The sequence below is a fragment of the Ranitomeya imitator genome, chromosome 3 (genome assembly GCF_032444005.1).
Source record: "Ranitomeya imitator isolate aRanImi1 chromosome 3, aRanImi1.pri, whole genome shotgun sequence".
Taxonomy (NCBI): domain Eukaryota; kingdom Metazoa; phylum Chordata; class Amphibia; order Anura; family Dendrobatidae; genus Ranitomeya; species Ranitomeya imitator.
The window spans coordinates 558,144,294-558,154,222 of record NC_091284.1 but is presented as its reverse complement, the minus strand read 5'-3'; positions in this window follow the sequence as shown (position 1 = coordinate 558,154,222).

Below are 9,929 nucleotides of genomic sequence, written 5' to 3'. Positions count from 1 at the left end.
GTTAGGCCTACTACGCCTGTCTGCGGTCCCTCCTTCCACTAGTCCTCCAGTGACCAGTCCACTGCCGCCCGTGTACCCCTGGAACCTATTTCAAAGTGCATACAGCCTACTTTTTTTCTTTAATTTATAATTATAAAGCCCAGATCGACTACGCTGTACCACGGTAAGAGCTACCCAGTCGTCACTTCTTTTGCGAGAAAAGCCATCCCAGCCCTCCACCATCATGTAAAAATCCGCATTGTCCATGCTCTCAGGCTATCTAATAGTAGAAAGGTGCACCTGACAACAGATGCATGGACCAGTAGGCATGTCCACGAAAGGTTACATGTCCATTACGGCGCACTGGGTTAATGTTGTGGATGCATGGTCCACAAGGGACAGCCTACTAAGTCTGTCTGCAGTCCAAAATAGAAATTGTCCTCCGCTTACCACACCAATGCTGCCTGTGTACCCCTGGAACATTTTATAAACTCCATTGACCAAAATTTTGGGTTTAAAGCCTACTACCAGTGTCTGCCGCTCCAAGGTGTTCTCCGGGTTGCCTTTTCTGAGCTTTGATCTTCAGGCTCTCGTTTAGTAGTTTTTTTAAATCTAACTGCAGTGGGGCTAGTACTTGGGTTGGGGCCTACTACCTGTGTCTGCCGCTCCAAGGTGTTCTCCGGGTTGCCTTTTCTGAGCTTTGATCTTCAGGCTCTCGTTTAGTAGTTTTTTTTAAATCTAACTGCAGTGCAGCTAGTACTTGGGTTGGGGCCTACTACCAGTGTCTGCCGCTCCAAGGTGTTCTGCAGGTTGCCTCTCCATTGCTTCAATCTTCTGGCTCTCGTTTAGTAGTTGTTGAAAACAACACTGCATGCGGCCTACAAGTTGGGTCAGGGGTGTAGAGACGGTGTGTTCCACTCCAAGGTGTTCCCCAGGTTGCCTCTCCATTGCTTCAATCTTGAGGCTCTTCTTAAGTAGTTGTTGAAAACAACACTGCATTCGGCCTACAAGTTGGGTCTGGGTTGTAGAGACGGTGTCTTCCGCTCCAAGGTGTTCTCCAGGTTGCCTTTCCTCAGCTTCTATCTTCAGGCTCTTGTTAAATAGTTGTTAAATGGAACAACTGCATTTGGCCTACTAGTTGGGTTGGGGCCTACTAACAGTGTCTGCCGCTCCTTGCTGTTCTCCTGGTTTCATGTCCTGAAATTCCATTTTCAGGCTCTCGTTAAGTAGTTGTTAATGTTAGACTGCATTTGGCCTACTAGTTGGGTTGGGGCCTACTATTGGTGTCTGCCGCTCCTTGCTGTTCTCCTCCACTGAACAAAGCTGTGCCGCCTGTTTACTACTGTTGCCAATTTCGAACTGCATTTAGACTACTTACTGATTTGGGCCTACTCTCTGTGTCAGCCTCTCATTACAGTTGTCCTCCACTGAACAAAGCAATGCCCCCTGGTTAGTCCTCTTACCAATTTTGAACTGCATTTAAACCACTTTATTCTTTGGGCCTATATCTGTGTTTCCTCCTCATCCTGCCCATTGCCCAGCCAGTGATAGATGAGTCTGCTGGTACATTGACCCATAACGCAACATTCCTCGTGCACGCTACACAGCAAGATTGTGACCCTGCTGAAAGTCAGGTTCCTCTTCCCGCATACCATACCACCTTACACGGGGACAAAGAGGAAGGTGCAGATGAAAGTGCAGGTTCCTTCATCAGGTGGGGGGAGGAATACTCGTTGGCGACGTCACTGGCACAGGGCCTCTCATAGTACGCAAAAGTGTCGCTGCCGGTGGGAGGCGCCCCCGCCGTGCAAACACACCGCCGCACTTTGAGGGGCCCTGTGCCAGTGCCAATGCCAACGAGTGGGCCCCCCCTGCTTGCTCAGGATCACAGCACTTGCAAAGTTTAAATACTTACCTTACCTTAACTATTATTATAAGGGAAATTAAGATTGACAAGCTTCATTAAGAATAATGCATGGTTTTGGCATTAAAATGGGCACTCTAGGTGTTTTCCTGGCCCCCACTCACTGCCGACTATGCTGCCCCATTGACTTGCATTGGGTTTCGTGTTTCGGTCGATCCCGACTTTACGTCATAATCGGCCGATTTCACTCGACCCGACTATTGAGATAGTCGGGTTTTGCGAAACCTGACTCGACTCTAAAAAAGTCAAGGTCGCTCAACCCTAATCACTAGTGATCCCAGTATTACCTGCACACTAACACTATATACAGAGCTCCTGTTTATAATATCACTGGTTATCCCTGTATTACCTGTACACTGACACGATAAACAGAGCTCCTTTGTATAATGGGGCAGCACGGTGGCGCAGTGGTTAGCACAGCAGCCTTGCAACGCTGGAGTCCTGGGTTCAAACCCCACCAAGGACAACATCTGCAAAGAGTTTGCATGTTCTCTCCGTGTTTGCGTGGGTTTCCTCCGGGTACTCCGGCTTCCTCCCACATTCCAAAGATATATTGATAGGGAATTTAGATTGTGAGCCCCATGGGGGACAGCGATGATAATGTGTGTAAAGCGCTGCGGAATATGTTAGCGCTATATAAAAATAAAGATTATTATTATAATGTCACTTGTGACCACTGTATCATCTATCTATGTACTGACACTATATACAGAGCTCCTATGTATAATGTCACTGGTGATCACTGTATTACCTGTACACTGACAGCATATACAAAGCTTCCATGTAATGGCACTTAGTATTGTGTATGTTTGTTTTATTTATGATCAGTATTGTAGTATTCAGTCACTATGTGGTATCTGGTCATGGTGTGGTGGGATTTATTCCTTGTATGTGGTATTATTCGGTTACTATGTTATGGTAATATGTGATCTGGTCATGCGGGGCGGTATTTGTTCCTTGTTCATGGTATTATTCTGTCACTGTGTGGTGGTAATATGTCATCTGATCATGGTGTTGCAGTATTTGTTCCTTGTACTGTATGTAGTATTGTTCACTATGTGGTTGTAATATGTTGTCTGGTCATGGTGTGTTGATATTTGTTCCTTTGCATGTGGTATTATTCAGTCATTATGTGTTGGTAATATGTGGTCTGGTCATGGTGTGTTGATATTTGTTCCTTTGCATGTTGTATTATTCAGCCACTATGTGGTGGCAATATGTGATCTGGTCATGATGTGGCAGTATTTATTACTTGTATGTGCCATTATTCAGTCACTATGTGGCGGTAATATATGGTTTGATCATGGTATGGCAGTATTTGTTCCTTTTATGTGGTACTAGATGGAGCCCGATGCTACTGCATCAGGAGGGTCGTAATGTCACGATGGGGGCAGGCTTTGCAGCATTGAGAATCTCTCCCCCCATGTGCTCACCCACCTATCCACTGTCTCTTTCTCCATGTGCTGTCTTCTCCCGTCTGTGCTCTCTTTTTTGACCTGTCTACCCCATGTGCTATCCCCCTTGTCTGCTGTCACTCTCCTTCCTGTTTTTAGGAGGAGTCATGTTGGCATTGATATTTGCTTTTTAAAGGGGTTTTCCCACAAACGAAAGTTCATTTTATAAATTGTCTGTGTCTGACCTTGTTCAGAACATACCAGAGCTCCTGGGCAGGGGAGGAAGCAAAAGACAATACTGACATTACAGCAGGAGATCGCCGAGGATACTGTCACGCTGTAAGTGGTGTTAAAGGGGCAGGACGGCGTACTGGGGCCCGCATCTGTCCCTACCACTTTAATGGGGCCCTGGCTTTCCCTTATCTCGGGGGTACCTATGATGGTTAGGAGGCCCGAGCCGCCAGCGTATCATTGTCTCCTGTGCAGGCCCTATCAGTGGCCCCCTCTCCCCCCAAAGGAGGTGGACTGCACCAGTGTAATAATACAACAAATAACAGGGTATACAGACAAGGTAACTAAAAATCTCAAACTCACCAAATGCTCACACAACCACAGAGGAAACACAAAGAAGGGAAGAGAGGGAATAAACTAGGAAGGAAAACAGGTTAAACATGCAACCAAAACCGCAGACACCAATCGCTGTAATTAAACCTCCAACACCAACACTACGCTCCTTCAACCTCCAAGCCAGGCAGTAGAACTGATCACTGACAATAGCTGAAGTGGGGACTGGGTCTATATAGAGGATCAGATTACAAAATCCACTTCAGCTGAGAGAGACCCAGCTCTCAGCAACTCAGCAATAAAGTTAACTCCTGTACTGCTGGCACAAAGCAGCCAGCTCAGAATATAGGTGAAGAGCTTCTGTTCACTGTGTGTGAACGAGGCCTAGAGCGCTGCGGTTCTCTGGAACCTCTCTGTCATGATAGCCCCGTGACAGATACATTTTGTGAGGTAAAATATTGTGTTTAAAAACAGTCAGTGAAATATTTTACCTGATAAAAGATATCCTCTGTGATCCCCTGCTGTAATGTCAGTATTGTCATTTGCTTCCTCCCCTGCCCAAGAGATGTGGTATGCTCCGTACACAGTCAGACACAGACAATTTTTAAGATGAATTTTCGTTTGTGGGAAAACCTCTGTAATGTGACCGGCTTCCTCTGCCTGTAGACACGTCGTGCATCTGCCACCGGGATCAGCCGAATGATTCACTGTGCCTGCGCAGAATTCACGCAGGCGCAGTAAGTCAGACTGCCACCATCTATTTGCAGACAGATAGCGGCGGTCACATTAAAACTGCGCATGCGCTCCTCCTGTACAAAGATGGTTGTGGTCAGTTAATCATTTGGCTGATCCTGGCGGCAACATGTTCGCGCAGTGTTCCGCTGGTGGTACCTGCGCAAGAGGTTGCGTATGGCATATATAGTGTGTGTGTGTGGTGCGTACAGCGTATACAGTGTGTTTGTGTGTGTGTGGTGCGACGGTGTTCCACTGGTGGTACTGCGCAAGAGGCTGGTACCACCAGCAGTTTTCATATTGAGACACCCATCACTTGGGTGTCCCAATATTGAGGTTGGTGAACTTCTGCCGCTTGAAATTCTGGGATCCGGACACATCTGGGCGGAACAGGATATGAAGACATTACATGGTAAGTATATATTAAGATTATTCGGTTATTTGAGATGGTAATATGTGGCCTGGTCAGGATATGACTGTATTTGTAACTTTTATGTGGTATTAATGGTCATTTTAAAAAATGTATGTGACTCAGTCCCTTAAAGAAAAAATACCTAAAACCAGTATTGGGTATTTTAAGAATTTTTTAATAGGTTAGAGTAGAGTAGTGCTTGCCTAAAAGAGTCTACCTTGTTGTGATGGCGGCTTAAAAAATCTTTTGTTCAAAATAAAAGCTGCTGGTTATGTATGTGTTCTGGTGTTTGATGGGAACTGTTAATGTGTGATTGGTGAGGATGTGGGGCAGAAGTGGAGTTTTTCTAAGAATGGGCAGTGGGACTGTGAAAGGTTCGAGGGGTGAAGGCGGAGCTGGGGTGGCGCCTGGGTGGAGTCTCAAGGGGGCCCGAAAATTTTGCCAGTATGGGGCCCTGAAATTCCTGATGGAAGCCCTGTGCTCATGTGCTAGGTAAAGGCAGGTTACACTTTGAACAGTGCTTCAGAACATATCAATGACCCAGATATAACTGTGTGCATATACATCTGCTATCAACTCTCATTGCATAAAAATTACCAGCATGTAGTTTGTACTTTTATATATGGAAAAATGCACTGTGTTTTTCAATACACTTCAGGCAACCATATACCATCATTATACCTTTATACCATTATACATTTTTTTGGCCCATTTCTGTCCAATAGAACTCTACAGGCATAATCAGCAGATGAATTTGTAGATTTTCCTGTTATGTAGCTTTAAAGGAAAATTACCACATCTTTGCTTGTAGTAAGTTTCAGAACATAATCTTTGTTCAGAATGTAGGAATACATTTTTTGCTTTTTTGATGCAAAAGTGAAATAATAAAAATAAATAAAGATAAATTAAAGGAGTTGTCCAAATTTTTAAAAAACATGGCTGCTTTTTCCTAAAGAAACTCCTCACCTTGTCCACAAATTGTATGTGGTATTGCACCTTTGCCCTGTTCTTTTCAGTGGAGCTGAGCTGCAGTAACAAATACAACTCAGCTAAGCAAAAAATGGATGATATTGAATGATATCTAAAGATATATTACTATAGACTGTCAAAGCAAAGTCCAAACACCATTGCCCATTGGGAAGGTTTGTTTTCCGAGTAAATGTATTCATTTTTGGTCTTGACTGATGAATATGATGTGGTCTGCCTGTAAGAACTCAGCTATCTTTTTGCTACGTATCATCACACCTTAAAATGATTAATAGGCTATTCCCAACTGTTTTTTGGTCACTGTGAGGACAGCCTTCTTTTTATATATAGGTATGGTTACATACTATGTGCTTTGTTGATGTTTCCCCAAGGTCTGGTTTAGGGCCTTGCAGGGATTTTTTAGGGGCTGCTGCCGAGCAGCGGGGGCACCATTAACGTATCTTGTAGGGTGCCAACCTCCACTGGTAGATGATGGAGAAGGATGTATGCAGGGTAATAATAGCTTTGAATACATTATAGGGTTCTGACATCATTGGGTTAAACACCTGTCATCATTATCAGTTATCAGCTACTCCTTGCAAATTTTCTTGATCGGTCCCGGAGAGATATTTATATATATACTAGATGGTGGCCCGATTCTAACGCATCGGGTATTCTAGAATATGCATGTCCATGTAGTATATTGCAAAGCCCACGTAGTATATTGCCCAGCCACGTAGTATATTGCCCAGCCATGTAGTATATTGCACAGCCACATAGTATATTGCCCAACCACGTAGTATATTGCCCAGCCACGTAGTATATTGCCCAGTGACGTAGTATATTGCGCAGACACGTAGTATATTGCCCAGTTATGTAGTATATTGCCCAATCACGTAGTATATTGTGCAGCCACGTAGTATATTGCCCAATTATGTAGTATATTGCCCAGTCATGTAGTATATTGCCCAGTCACATAGTATATTGCCCAGCCACGTAGTATATTGCCCCGTGACGTAGTATATTGCGCAGCCACGTAGTATATTGCCCAGTCACGTAGTATATTGCCCAGCCACGTAGTATATTGCCCAGTGACGTAGTATATTGCGCAGACACGTAGTATATTGCCCAGTTATGTAGTATATTGCCCAGTCACGTAGTATATTGTGCAGCCACGTAGTATATTGCCCAATTACGTAGTATATTGCCCAGTCATGTAGTATATTGCCCAGTCACATAGTATATTGCCCAGCCACGTAGTATATTGCCCAGTGACGTAGTATATTGCGCAGCCACGTAGTATATTGCCCAGTTACGTAGTATATTGCCCAGTCATGTAGTATATTGCCCAGCCACGTAGTATATTGCCCAGTGACGTAGTATATCGCACAGCGATGTAGTATACAGCACAGAGCCACGTAGTATATTGGCCAGTAACGTAGTATATTGCCCAGTGATGTAGTATATTGCTGAGTGACGTAGTATACAGCACAGAGCCACATAGTATATTGCACAGCAAAGTAGTATACAGCACAGAGCCATGTAGTATATTGGCCAGTCACGTAGTATACAGCACAGAGCCACATAGTATATTGGCCAGTCACGTAGTATATTGTCCAGCTACGTAGTATATTGCCCAGCCAGGTTTGTCACAGGTGAAAAATAAAAAATAAACATATACTCACCTTTCCGAAGGCCCCTTGTAGTCCACGGCAGCTTGCGGTCCCAGGGTTGGTATCAGAGCACAGGACCTGAGATGACGTCGCGGTGTCATGGCAGGTCTCTGTAGCGCAGGCGTGCAGGGCCTGTGATGACGTCGCGGTCACATGACTGTGACATCATGGCAGGTCCTTCTGCCATACCATCTTTGCCACCAGAAACTGCAGCGGAAGATGGCGGCTGGCGGGGGCCGCTCAGCGGACTACGGAGGGTAAGTATAGCAGGTTTATTTATTTTTTATTATTTTTAACATTACATTTTTTACTATTGATGCCGCATAGGCAGCGTCAATAGTAAAAAGTTGGGGACACACAGGGTTAATAGCGGCGGTAACGGAGTGCATTTCCCGCGGCATAACGCGGTCCGTTACCGCCAGCATTAACCCTGTGTTAGCGGTGACCAGAGGGGAGTATGCGGGCTACAGGCACTGACTGCGGGGAGTAAGGAGCGGCCATTTTCTTCTGGATTGTGCCCGTCGCTGATTGGTCGCGGCAGCCATGACAGGCAGCTGGTGAGACCAATCAGCGAATGAATAACCGTGACAAAAAGAAGGACAGACAGACAGAAAGACGGAAGTGACCCTTAGACAATTATATAGTAGATTAGATGGTGGCCCGATTCTAACGCATTGGGTATCCTAGAGTATGTAGTTTATTTATAACCAATCAGCGAAGCACGGTTCAAATTCCGCACCAATTCGCGGCAGGACTGCTCCTGTTGCTAATTAGTCGCAGCCGGCCAGGTGCGACCAATCAGCGAAGCGTGGTTCAATTTCCATGCCAATTCGCGGCTGGACTGCTGCTGTCGCTGATTGGTCGGGGCCGGCCGCAACCAGTCAGCAAAGCGTGGTTCAAATCCCGTGCCAATTCGCGGCTGGACTGCACCTGTCGCTAATTGGTCACGGCCGGCTGGGCGCGACCAATCAGCGAAGCGTGGATCAAATCCCACGCCAATTCGTGGCCAGACTGCACCTGTCACTGATTGGTCACGGCTGGCTGGGCGCGACCAATCAGTGAAGCGGTGTTTGAATCCCGCACCAATTGGCACGACAAATCAACGAAGCAGTGTTTAAATTCCACGCCAATATCGCTGATTGGTCGCAGTCGGCCGGGCGCGACCAATCAGCGAAGCGGTGTTTAAATCCCACACCAATATCGCTGATTGGACGTGGCTGGCCGGGCATGACTAATCAGCAAAGCGTGGATCAAATCCTGCTCCCATTCGCGGCTGGACTGCACCTGTCGCTGATTAGTTGCCTCCGGCTTGGCACGACAATTCAGTGAAACGGTGTTTTAGTCCCACGCCAATATTGCTAATTGGTCGAGGCCAGCTGGCCGTGACCAATCAGTGAAGCATGGTTCAAATCCCGCGATAATTCGTGGCCGGACTGCACTTGTCGCTAATTGGTCGTGGCCAGCCGGGCACGACCAGTCACCGAAGCCGTGTTTAAATCCCACGCCAATATCGCTGACTGGTTGCGGGCGGCCAGGCGCGACCAATCATTGAAGCGGTGTTTAAATCCTGCACCAATATCGCTGATTGGTCGAGGCTGGCTGGGCGCCACCAATCAGCGGCGCGGGATTTCCTTTACAGACAACAGACAGAATTAGACGATTATGTAGTAGATGATCTTCTGTTTGATATATCTGTATTCCCTTGGACATATTATTAATAAACCACAAAAGTGTTTGTCCTAGGAATGTCTTGGTTTTGGTATATTTTGCCTGGGTCTGCATGTTATGTGTCCCTCTTCCACTTAGGGTCATATAGAGCGAGTAGGGATAGCCACCGAGGAGCGGGGGTGCCACTATCATATCCCCCTAGGGTGCCAACCTCCTCTAGTAGGCAGGCAACAGGAGAGGGAATAGGCTAGGGTGTGGGTAGTTACTCCCCATATTTTTTTGCTTGTATGTCTGTTTTTGGATGTGAATCATCCTTTTAATGTATATTTAATTAATAGTAATTTTTTAGGTCTTTTTTCTATGTTAAATATATTATATAGAGATCATACACTATACTCCTCTTTTCATTTACTACCTTTAAGAACTCCTATAGCTTCCACATGTCTTCAGTCCTAAGCAAAGACATCTCCCCAAGCAACATCTTCCTCCTAAGAGAACTTCTTGTTATTCTATAAGGGCATTGTATTTTTGTTATGTGGATGGTATCACATTGTTTGAAATTTATTAATATAATATTATTAAATAATATTTGTAGTTTAATTCAAGTTTTGGAAAAG